Source organism: Eublepharis macularius, chromosome 18 (genome assembly GCF_028583425.1).
Source record: "Eublepharis macularius isolate TG4126 chromosome 18, MPM_Emac_v1.0, whole genome shotgun sequence".
Lineage (NCBI taxonomy): Eukaryota > Metazoa > Chordata > Lepidosauria > Squamata > Eublepharidae > Eublepharis > Eublepharis macularius.
In genome coordinates, this window is record NC_072807.1 from 1,889,139 (window position 1) to 1,902,373 (window position 13,235).

Below are 13,235 nucleotides of genomic sequence, written 5' to 3' on the forward strand. Positions count from 1 at the left end.
TACATACCCATCATATTTGCAGAGGTCGGGACTTTTAGTCAACTGCTAAAACTCCATTCTCCCTGAGACCTCTCATGTTTTGGAATCCTTGAAACTTGTAGTTGCAAGTCTAGTTTTAAATTTGGGAGTGTAATTTTAATTATTGTTTTGTATTATGTGTAAACTGTTTTAAGGCCTATGGTAGAAAAGCAACCAAGAAACTTAACTCTGCGTTTAAACATACACTAATATAGCTGCCCAGTCTCTGTGTAGAATGGGGTGCTTCCACACAGAGGTTTTGCTCCAATTTGTCATCCAAACTGGAACTTTGTGTGAGAGAGAGAACATCCACACAACATCAGCCTGTAAGTCTCCACTTCCCAGGTTTTCCCCTGATTTGCTCCAATCTTTCCCAAACTTGGTTTGAGACAGTCTTTTTGGAAAGGTCGCAGTCCAAATACATTTGCACACCATGTGGATGGGAAGTTGTGCACCTTTTAAAAATGGCTAGATTTTCCTTGCCATCTCCTGCAGTTGCCACCCCCTATGCCTACTTTTTAAAGCTTTTCCAGGCTTTAAAAAAAATAGCAAGTTGCAATGGCAATATAGTAATTACTGATCTTTAAAAAGACCCTCCCCCCTCCCCAGAAGCCCTGCAGTGGCAAAGGAGGGGAGGAGCTGAGTCAAAGAACATATACAAAAAGCTGCCATGTGTTTCTGCTGCAAATGCCTCTGTATTCACAGAAGCAATCTACAATGAAAATCATCACTGTTTGTAAGAAGCCACACAGTCGGTTAATGTAAACAATCTAAGGAAATCCCATGGAATACCACATCTACGGCTGCTTGCACCTTGTGATGTCTTACTCTCTTCACCTTGCCAAGGCCAACAGAACAAGACAGACCAGTGCTGGTACACTCTTACCTTTTAGGTTCTGAGATCCACCTGCCCAGATGCAGAACCATAAGCCTTCCTCCTCCCCGAGGGAATGCCTTTTTTAAGGATCAGATAAGATGAGAGACCAGGAACGCCACAATCAGTCCTCCCAACTTTTAAAAAAATGCAATTATAAGGAGCACAAAGTCCCAGTTCTGGTCAGAACTGAGGTGGGCGGGTTAAACCTTCCCCTTCGCATTATTGTCCCCACCTGAAACAATCCCAAGAGCTGCTACTTGCCCTATGGGGCAAACTTACAGGTACCCGAAGCCGCTCCCCAGGACTGTTTCATGTAGGGAAAACAGCACAAGGAAGAAGGCTTAACACACACACCACAGATGCCATTAGACGGAGAGTCTCTCTACATGAGACATCTGACAAGTGAAGAACACACGTTGGGAGATGCAATGTTAGCCGGGAAGGGCAGTTTAAAAGGACAGAGCCAACAGCAAGGCAAAGGCTTGGCTGTACACTAGAGCTGTGTGAAGGGGCTGTGAAGTCCAGAAGGGAAACTTCAGCCCATTATAATCTCTCCAGGTCCAAGCCTGGCTTTGGAAGGCAGCTCCAGCCCATTTCCGTTCCTCACTGCCCTCTGGTTGTCATCCCACATGGTTTTAGGCTGGAGGGGTGACATTGACAAGAGCCTTCAGGGCCTGTTAACAAACCCTCTGAGGAGCGATCTCCCTGGTTCTGTCTTTTGAAACTACGCTTCTCGGTTAACATTGCGTCTCCCTACACTTGATGAACACACACTGAGGTGTCTTGTGGAGAGAGACTCTCAATCAGAATTGGGGTGTTGCGCATCTAATAATTGCATTTTAAAAATAGCTTGGAGATCTGATCACTGAACTCCAAGCATCTTGTCTGGTTTGGCCTTGCGAGTCCTGACATGTGCATGCAACCTAATACAAGCAAGTATATGGGCAGCAGCACAATCTTGGGCGGGGGGGAGCATGAAAGTGCCTTGGAAGCCTACTAGGAGTTACGATGGCATACTTGCACCGTCATAACGCCCCCCCCAATGGCGCAGCAGCCTGAACCGCTCTGCCCGGCTCCCCCATCAGAGCCCAGCCACTGCTGCTGGCCGCAGGTGTAACTGGGGTGTAAATCCTTGTGCCCGTGGGCTGGGGGAGGGGGCAAAAGTTAGTCCGCTTCCGAAGCCTTTCCGGGCATGGGAATGTCCCCTGCAGTGGCAGAAAGTTACGCCATGAAAAATGACAGCATACCCCACAGGCGCTCATTGTAGGGGAAAAGTTGCCTCCACCCCATTCCCGGTCCCTGCAGGCAGCCTGGCAGTGCATAGGATGCCAACTACTGCAATGACCAATCCACTCACACCCCCTTCCTGCCCACCCTACATAACCTTCAGCAGGGGTGCCTATGAACCCAGGTAAGTAGAAACACGACCAGAGGCTCTGCCCGAGAGCCGTCTGCTGTGGGGACTTAAGAGCGCAAGGTGGGAGGGAATGCACATGGTGGTGGGACAAGCGTGCACGGGGGGAACTTTGCGAAAATTGGGGTATATCTTGCACTCACATACGGGAGGAGAGCTAAGTTCAGAATGTCTGACTAACAACCACCCCCCAAGGTGTATTGCTGTTCCCAGCGGCAGCGTGCTACCACTACTGGGCCGCTGCCGGGAACGCTTGGTGGGCGGGTGGAGGTGGAGAAGCGGCGCAGGGCCCCACCGGCACAGGAGGGGGCGGGGCGGAGGGTGGGGGCAGAGTTAGTTCACTCCCTAAGCCCTTCCAGGCATGGGGACGCCCCCAGCAGCACAAAAGAGCTACGCCACAGAAAAAGGCGGCGTAGCCCATAGGGGCCCATTGAGTGGGGAATACGCAGCCCCCTCTCCCCGTGCCCAGCCCCACCCCCATGGTGTGAAGGAGCATGGGATGGGAACTACCATGAGAGCCAATCCGCGTGCGCTTCTGGGGTGGGCGGGCCCCCCTCCCCACACCCAATCACCTGCCCACGCACCCTGCAAAACGTCTGGCTGCCGCTGCTCATGACCTCAGGTAGGTGAGCACACGGCCGAAGGCTCTGCCTGTCAGCCGTCTGCTGTGCAGACTTTGTGCATGAGGCGGGAGAGCGGGTACTCACGGCGGTGGACCCTGAGTGCACTGGGGGGGCTTAGCAGGAAAACTGGGAGAACTTTGCATTCGCACAAGGGAAGACGGGCAAAGTCCAGAATATCTGGCTAACTAGAAATAACCACTCAAGTTTCCTTGCAGGTTATCTGACTCTGAAGTTCCACCTCAGTAAGGAGCAAGGTAGCACTTACAGGTAAGAAGGAGATGGGGCAGTACTAACCTGGCTCGCTGATTTGTGCTGGCTGCCCCCATCACCTGAACTCGCCTGACTGCTGTCCTCTTCAGGTGAGGCCTGGCAGGGGAGGGGACGGTGGCGGCAGCCCCTGCCTGCCCCAGAGGCAGTTGCCCAGAAAACTACTCTTGACCGGGTGTTTGTAACTACCTGTTGACTTTCTCCCTTAAAGGTAAAATCACCCCAAGGCAGAGCGCTTCCTCGCCAGAGGGTCTTGCATCAGCTGGTCGCTAGCTGCACCTGTGGGGCTGCCGCTGCTGCTCTCTACTGTGTGCATCTTCCCAGATGTTGGAGTGTGGGCTTGGCCTCGGCCATGGACCGAGCAGTAGGGATGTGCGTTTCGGCATTCAGAATGCCGAAAGAATGCCGAAACAAAAGTGTTTCGGCTTCTTTCGGGGAATGCCGAAACGTTTCGGGGAATGCCGAAACGTTTCGGGTAGCCGAAAGAAAAAAGCCGAAACGTTTCGGGATTCTTTCGGCTTTCTTTCGGCTTTTCAATGGGAAAATGCCTCCGTCTTCCCGGACGTCTGGGGGAGGCATTTTCCCACCGAATAAGCCCAAAATTGGTGGGAACCTTCCTCTAACCCTTCTCTAACAACCACCCAAGTTTCAGACAGATTGGACTTTGGGGGGCCATGTTATGGCCCCCCAAAGCAGGTCCCCCCATCCTCCCATAAGAAAGCGAAGGAGCAGCATATTGTTAGCATGCTGCTACTCATCTTCTTCATTATTTCCTATGGGGAAAAAATGAAGAGGCAGGCTTCCTTTGCCAGGGGTGGCATTTTGCATGCAAAATGCCCCCTCACCCTCAGGGGCCCTTCTCCCACCCCTCCTCCCACCCCCCACCAAGGCTCAGCCTGCTCCCACTTGGGGGGGCCATTTCATGGCCTCCCCAAGTAGATGCTCTAATCTCTACCACTGACAGCTGGGGGAGGCTTGTGTTGCCAGGGGTGGCATTTTGCATGCAAAATGCCCCAAGCCCTCAGGGGCCCTTCTCCCACCCTTCCCCCCACCCCCCACCCAGGCTCAGACTGCTCCCACTTGGGGGGGCCATTTCATGGCCTCCCCAAGTAGGTGCTCTTTTCTCTACCACTGACAGCTGGGGAAAGCTTGTCTTGCCAGGGGTGGCATTTTGCATGCAAAATGCCCCCCAGCCCTCTGGGGCCCTTCTCCCACCCTTCCTCCCACCCCCCACCAAGGCTCAGCCTGCTCCCACTTGGGGGGGGCATTTCATGGCCTCCCCAAGTAGGTCCACTCAGCCCCTAAAGTCCACCCCTTACAGCCCCACACAAACCCAATTCCCCCCCAGCTGCCACACACAGACCCAAATCCCCACATTAGCCCCTCACAGACCCAAATCCACCCCCACCTGCCCCACACCCATAACCCCAGGAACAGGCTGGCAAAGGCCAGCCCTCTCCCTTTGTTCCCTATGCTGGGAACGTCTAAACTCTCTTTCCCTGGGCAATTCTGCACAGCCCAGGGGTGCCACAATGGTGGGCACACTTCTGAGTGCCAGCTGGTCCCTGTGAAAGAGCACCTGAACCACAGACACCCTCCCTCAAATTCCCCCACCACCTACAGAGATGGCTGGCCAGCCAGCCCCATTGTTCCCTATGATGGGAACCAACTGCACAACAAAGAATAAAACAAGAACAACACAAAATAAAGTTTTAAAAAAATTATTTTCTCCCTTCCAAAGTACAAGTAGGCAAAGCATTATGACACATTACACCAGCAGTCCCCCACACAGAAAAATAACACAACTCACTTAACATCAGAGAATCACAAAGCATGATTCCTGTCAAAAACACTTTATTTCTTGAACAGCTTTAGGTTACACAGCAGGGGGGAACACCAAAGGGCATGGCAGCACTATCTTACACAAAAATAACACAACTAACTTAACATCAGAGAATCACAAAGCATGATTCCTGTCAAAAACACTTTATTTCTTGAACAGCTTTAGGTTACACAGCAGGGGGGAGCACCAAAGGGCATGGCAGCACTATCTTACACAAAAATAACACAACTCACTTAACATCAGAGAATCACAAAAACACAATTCCTGGCAAAAACACTTTATTTCTTGAACAGCTTTAGGTTACACAGTAGGAGGGCACAACAGGGCATGATAGCAATGTACTACAAAAAATAATATAACCCACTTCACCGTTTTTGACAGCAATTGTGTTTGTGTGATTCTCTGATGTGAAGTGAGTTGTGTTATTTTTGTGTAGTACACTGCTTTCCTGCTCTGTGGTGCCTTCCTACTGTGTAACATAAAGCAGTTACAGAAATAAAGTGCTTTTGACAGCAATTTTTTGGGGTGATTCTTTAATGTGAAGTGAGTTGTGTTATTTTTGTGTAAGATACTGCTTCCATGCCCTTTGGTGTTCCCCCCCTGCTGTGTAGCCTAAAGCTGTTCAAGAAATAAAGTCTTTTTGACAGGAATTGTGCTTTTGTGATTCTCTGATGTTAAGTTAGTTGTGTTATTTTTGTGTAAGATAGTGCTGCCATGCCCTTTGGTGTTCCCCCCTGCTGTGTAACCTAAAGCTGTTCAAGAAATAAAGTGTTTTTGACAGGAATCATGCTTTGTGATTCTCTGATGTTAAGTGAGTTTTGTTTTAATTTTTCTGTGTGGGGGACTGCTGGTGTAATGTGTCATAATGCTTTGCCTACTTGTACTTTGGAAGGGAGAAAATAATTTTTTTAAAACTTTATTTTGTGTTGTTCTTGTTTTATTCTTTGTTGTGCAGTTGGTTCCCATCATAGGGAACAATGGGGCTGGCTGGCCAGCCATCTCTGTAGGTGGTGGGGGAATTTGAGGGAGGGTGTCTGTGGTTCAGGTGCTCTTTCACAGGGACCAGCTGGCACTCAGAAGTGTGCCCACCATTGTGGCACCCCTGGGCTGTGCAGAATTGCCCAGGGAAAGAGAGTTTAGAAGTTCCCAGCATAGGGAACAAAGGGAGAGGGCTGGCCTTTGCCAGCCTGTTCCTGGGGTTATGGGTGTGGGGCAGGTGGGGGTGGATTTGGGTCTGTGAGGGGCTAATGTGGGGATTTGGGTCTGTGTGTGGCAGCTGGGGGGGAATTGGGTTTGTGTGGGGCTGTAAGGGGTGGACTTTAGGGGATGAGAGGACCTACTTGGGGAGGCCATGAAATGCCCCCCCCCAAGTGGGAGCAGGCTGAGCCTTGGTGGGGGGTGAGAGGAAGGGTGGGAGAAGGGCCCCAGAGGGCTGGGGGGCATTTTGCATGCAAAATGCCACCCCTGGCAAGACAAGCCTTCCCCAGCTGTCAGTGGTAGAGAAAAGAGCACCTAGGCCGTTTCCAGACAGCCCCCCACCTCGCGAAACGTCGCGCGTCATTGCGCAGAAAACGCGAAATATCGCGTTTTCTCGCGCGAGTTTTGCGGGCGTCGCGCAAAACTCGCGCGAGAAAACGCGATATTTCGCGTTTTCTGCACAACGACGCGCGACGACGCGCGACGTTTCGCGAGGCGGGGGGCCGTCTGGAAACGGCCCTACTTGGGGAGGCCATGAAATGCCCCCCCCCAAGTGGGAGCAGTCTGAGCCTGGGTGGGGGGTGGGGGGAAGGGTGGGAGAAGGGCCCCTGAGGGCTTGGGGGCATTTTGCATGCAAAATGCCACCCCTGGCAACACAAGCCTCCCCCAGCTGTCAGTGGTAGAGATTAGAGCACCTACTTGGGGAGGCCATGAAATGCCCCCCCAAGTGGGAGCAGGCTGAGCCTTGGTGGGGGGTGGGAGGAGGGGTGGGAGAAGGGCCCCTGAGGGTGAGGGGGCATTTTGCATGCAAAATGCCACCCCTGGCAAAGGAAGCCTGCCTCTTCATTTTTTCCCCATAGGAAATAATGAAGAAAGATGAGCAGCAGCATGCTAACAATATGCTGCTCCTTCGCTTTTTTATGGGAGGATGGGGGACCTGCTTTGGGGGGCCATAACATGGCCCCCCAAAGTTCAATCTGTCTGAAACTTGGGTGGTTGTTAGAGAAGGGTTAGAGGAAGGTTCCCACCAATTTTGGGCTTATTCGGTGGGAAAATGCCTCCTCCAGGCGTCCTGGAAGACGGAGGCATTTTCTCATAGAAAAAAGCCGAAAGAATGCCGAAATAATGCCGAAAGAATCCCGAAAGCCGAAAGCCGAAAGAGATTCTTGTTTCGGCTTTCGGCTTTAACGATAGAGAATCTTCTTTCGGCTTTCTACTTTCGGCTATAGCCGAAAATTTTTGGCTTGCACACCCCTACCGAGCAGGGTTACTTGCAGCACATGTGTCTCTTTCCCTTGCAGGCATGACTTAGGTCTCTTTCCCTTGCAGGCACGCGTGACTTGTCCGGGAGACGACAGAGCATGTCTGCTTCAGCCCCCCCCCCCGGTAATCCTCTGCGAATGCCATTGAGATCCAGGCCAGGGAGCAACATCCCAAGGCAGTCCGCATCTCAGCCTCACCCCTGGGAGCGCAGAACGAGGGCTGCGCAAACTGCCTTGGCTCCCTTTCCAGCCGAGGGACATTGGCACTTTTTCCAGTTTAAGCAAACGTGTTGAAAAACAACAAACTGCTGTGTTTGCATGCCTGCCTGACATTGCCTGTAGCCGCCCCCTCAACTCCCTGTCGGAATGTCCTCTCACTCATCCCTGCAGATGTTTCAAGTGGCGCCCCGTCCAGCCTCCCTGCCCCCTTCCTCTGCTCAATGTAACTTCAGGCAGTGGGGTGGGAATTGAACTGTGGCCCATGAATGTCTGCGGGGGGGGGGGTACCGAGGACTCTCATTCTCTGATAGTCTGAGCTGCTGGCATCTGGTAAGCCAGGAAGACGGTCGCTGCATGTGGGAAGTTGCTGCCAGGGGGGTGGGGGATGTGTTTGCAGAAGCAGGGATGGACTTGGGCAATCCGGCGTGGGGAGGGCCTGTCAGTCCACCCCAGGACTGGGGCATGGCTGCTGAGGTCCAACCCACGTTCTTGCATCGTAGAGGTGCAGTGTTGTGTTCGAGTGGCACCGCCTCAAGTTTGTGCGTGCTTTTAATTCCCCCCCCCCGCTTCCAAACGGACTCCTGGCCTCCCACGTGGTTCCCAGTGGGCATTCCTGTCACTTATTGAAGGCCCCACCTCCCCCCACCTGCTTCTCCGGAACTTGGGCACTAATTAGGGTTGCCAGTCTCCAGGTGGTAGCTGGAGATCTCCCGGAATTACAACTGATCTCCAGGCAACAGAGATAGGGTTGCCAGCTCCATCTTGGGAAATTCCTGGAGATCTAGGGTGTGAAACCTGGAGAAAGAGGGGTTTGGGAAAGGACCTTGGCATGGCATAATTCCATAGAGTCCACCCCCTAAAGTAGCCATTTTCTCCAGGTGAACTGATCTCTGTGGCCTGGAGACCAGTTGTAATTCCGGGGGATCTCCAGCCACTACCTGAAGGCTGGCAACCCTAAACAGAGATGAGTTCCCTACTATCTGGCCCTACTTTTCAGGGAGGGAGAACCTGTTTTTTGTGGTGGTGGTGGCGGCAGCGGGGATTTGCAGGCAGCGGGGATTTGCAGGCGCGCCAAGCTGCAGCCACTGGCCTGGCCCTCATCGGAAATGGTTGCTGGATGGGTGAGAGGGTGGGTGTTCGATCTGGACCTTCACTGTCATCTCTGCCCCCCTCCCTGGCAGGGATGCCTGCTCTCTGATGGGGGCCTATTGACGGCAGTGGGGATCACGGGCTCCCCATTGGCTGCGCTGCTGCTTTTTCCTCGCCTGCATGTCTGGGGATGGGTGTGGCCATTGGCTGGTGTGAGCGGGGTTGTCAGGGGAACGGCAGGCGGGCGCTCCTGGCAGCGGTCACACCTCACCTTGTTGCGTTCGGGTGCCGGTGGGACTCTCCTGCAAAAGTCCACAAGGGAGCCGTGGAGCAGTGCCCCGTTTACGCTGACGCTCGAGCGATGGCGCTGCCTCAGGGCACAGGGTGGAGCTGCCCATTGGTGAGAAGAAAAGAGGAGGACTGCAGCAATCACAGAAGAATGGAATGTTTTGTCATCTTCTGGACATGGAGCAGGGGGTCACTGGAAACGTGGGTGGGTGTGGGGAGGTAGTTGTGAATTTCTTGCATTATGTAGAGGGTTGGACTAGATGACCCTGGAGGTCCATTCCAACCCTATGATTCTATGAAAATAGGCAAAAGCCAATAGTGCAAGCAAAGAACAGTATTTTTTATTCAAATAAAAATTCTCTATGTATTTCACTATAAAGCTTCTTTGGGATTCTGTGAATGCAAAAATAGTAGTAGAACATAATTGGTACATGGAAATATGGATCCTAAGCCATGAAGGGATTCAGAGTTCATAATCTTGAACTGGATTCAGAAACAAAGTGTAGCTGTTTTAAGTTAAGCAGCTAGCTCTGACAATAATCAGGTTGCTATATTTTGAACTAGCTGAAATATTTCCTGGTTGTCTTCAAGGGTAGCCCAACATAAAGTGCATTGCAGTAGTCCAGTCATGATGTTCTTGTTGACAAGTTGGTAAAATGTGGTTTAGATCCTACTGCTGCTAGGTGGATTTATGACTGGTTGATAGATCGCACCCCAAGAGTGGTTGTGAATGGTTCCTCATCTTCTTGGAGAAGAGTGACGAGTGGAGTGCCTCAGGGATCTGTCCTGGGCCCTGTGTTACTCAACATCTTTAGAAATGACTTGGATTAAGGAATAGAGGGGATGATCATTAAATTTGCAGATGACGCTAAATTGGGAGTGATTGCAAACACAGTAGAAGACAGAATAAAAATTCAGGGTGATCTTGACAGGCTGGAAAACTGGACTAAAACTAAGAAAATGAATTTCAACAGAGATAACTGTAAAGTTATGCATTTAGGCAGGAAAAATCAAAGGCATAATTATAGGATATTGGCAGTAGTACATTTGAAAAGGATCTAGGGGTCTTAGTAGATCATCCACTGAACAGAAGTCAATGGTATGATGCAGTAGTTTAAAAGGCAAAAGCGATCATAGGCTGATCAACAAAAGTATAGCATCCAGATCACACAAAGTGATGGTTTCACTTTACTTTGCTCTGGTTAGACCTCATTTGATCTACTGTGTTCAGTTTTGGGCACCACAGATTAAGAAGTACGTATGTTGACAAGTTGGAACATGTCCTAGGGAGGGTGACAAAGATGGAGAGGGGTCTGGAGTCCAAGTCCTATGAGGAAAGGTTGAAAGAGCTGGGTACGTTCAGTCTGGAGAGGAGATGACTGAGAGATGATATGATTGCCCTCTTTAAGTATTTGAAGGGCTGTCACATAGAAGATGGAGTTGTTTTCCATTGCCCCAGAGAGTCAGACCAGAATCAATGGATTAAAATTAAGCAAAAAAGTTTTTGGCTAAACATTAGGAAGAACTTCCTGACAGTCAGAGAAGTTCCTCAGTGGAACAGGCTTCCTCGGGAGGTGGTGGGCTCTCCTTCCTTGGAGGTATTCAAGAAGAGGCTGGTGGCCACCTGACAGCAATGCTGACTTATTATGTGACTTATTATGAACATACGTAGCTCAGGAGAGGGAGGGCGTGAAGGGATGAGACAACATGAGGCTCTCATGGCCCTTTCTTATAAGCCCAGGGTAATGCCAATCCAACTGTGGTGTCAGGAAGGGATTTTTCTCCAGGCCAGATTGGCCAGGAATCCTGGAGAATTTTCCCTTCTTCCTCTGGGCATAGAGGAAGGGTCACTGGGGAGGAGGGTGAATGGGGAAGGTAGCTGTGAATTTCCTTCATTGTGCAGGGGGTTGGACTAAATGACCCTTGGGATCCCTTCCAGCTCTATGTTTCTATGAGTTTATAAAAGCATGGATCAGTGTGACCAGATCAACTGAATCTAATAAGGGTGAGAGTTGGTGAACCAGAAGCACCTCTGAGAAGGCACTCTTGGCCACGACACCAACCAAATCTGGGTCCATGAGCACCCCCAAGCTCTACAAAGGCCGATGCCACTCCATCCACTACAAGTGGATCCAGCCCCTCTAAAGCATCCGCCTTCCTGATCGGCATTACTCTGCCTTGTCTGGATTCCAGTTTGTTCTGCTTTAGCCACCAAATCACAGCATCAAAGTCTTTGTTCAGAGCCAAGAAGGGCACATCTGGAGGCTTGGATAATGAAATATGGTGTTGAGTGTCATCTGCATATTGGGGATACCCAACTCCAGATCTCCACACCATCTAATTCATCACCCTCATATAAATGTTGAAGAGCATAGGTGGGTGAACAGAGCCTCGCGGCACTCCACAGGACAAATCCCACCCCACTGACTGTGTTCTTCCAATGGAAACTTTGTGTGTTCAATTGGACAGAAACCATCCAAGAGCAGTAGCTCCCCTAAAACCAACTCCATTTTCATCGGTGGCAGACCTGCATAGAATTTCTTGGTAAACAAGTCTATGATGAAATTATTCCCTGTTGACAGCAGATCTGAAAGCCGCTATTCCATAGTGTCGGTACTCTATAGAGTCTATAGCAGGGCTTTTTTTCGGCTGGAACGCGGTGGAACGGAGTTCCGGAACCTCTTGAAAATGGTCACATGGCTGGTGGCCCCGCCCCCTGATCTCCAGACAGAGGGGAGTTGAGATGGCCCTCCACACCAGAGGGCAATCTCAACTCCCCTCTGTCTGGAGATCAGGGGGCGGGGCCACCAGCCATGTGACCATGTTCTCTGAGGGCAACCCACTGAGTTCCACCACCTCTTTTGCCAGGAAAAAAGCCCTGGTCTATAGTATAGACAGATCTACTGATTTTTTAAAACCAACCCTGGCGTGGCAGAGATGATGGCAGAGGTGAGGAGCTGACAGCAGGCAAATAGCACCTAAGGGAGTGGGAACTTCAAAAATGAACACTTTCCTTCCCTGACAGGGTGAAATGCTCTTGGATAATGCACTCTTCCCCCAAAAGTTCATAGCAAAGCAGGTTTGGGAAAGAGTATACTGAGGACAAGGAAAGAACAATGAAAGCACAACGTCGTGAGGACGCTCCAAAAATCAGCTTCAGTTTTAAAGCTTCTGAAGGGTGGAAGCCAAACTGGAGAAAAATCTTGGAGGCCACTCCCCGACATGGGTGTTGTGTTGTTATTTTTTGAAAAAAAGATGTTATGATCCGATCGCTGCATACCCTGCTACAGAAGCTGGGGAAGAACAGCCAGTAAGTGTAATGAACAGTGACCTGATAAGAGGTGAGGCCAGGCCCTGGTCCTCGGTGTGTTACAAGCATGCAGGTTGGTTTAAAATATCTATTGATCTGCAAAACGTGGAGGTATGGATTGGAGAGCACTAGCCCACCATAAGGTTGTTCTATAAAGCTATAGCTTAACCTCTGAGTTATTTTACTTCAATACGACAAGAGGAATAGCATTAGATTCAGTGAGGATACATGCCAAACGACTTTAAGGAATTTTAAATGCCTATTTTTATTTATTCAGTGGCAAAGGTGGCCAGAGCTACATTTTAGCCTTTGGGTGGTTCTCCCCACTCCTTTCCGAAGTCAATGATGCAAAACCCCATCTCCGCTGGGGAAGCAGGCTTGCTGCTATGCTCTGTCCCCATTGAACATCAATGGGCGGCAGTGCCTGAGCCCCCAAGGAGTTAATTTAATCTAATTATTTGAGCTGCAATTCCAGTTTTAATAACTGACTTACTGCCTTAGTTGATTGATCAGGAGAAGAAATTTAGCAGGTTGGAATGCAAGTTAAGGGCACAAGGATTTATATTGTGGAGGCCATTTTGATTAATTATAGTGACAGAGAATGAAATAGAAAGTATTAACTATGCCCTTTCCCGGTAACAATGAAAGTTAATTTTTGCCTATCAAAACTGCAAGTTGTTTGCTCTTCTTTTCGATACATAAACAGGGTATGTGTATAAAAAGCTTGATCATATGCAAATTCATTTAAATTTAATTAAGCAATTGGGTAAGATTCACCCAATACAGAGAAATGCCCAGCTCTCATGGGGGACTGGTAACCCTAAGTGC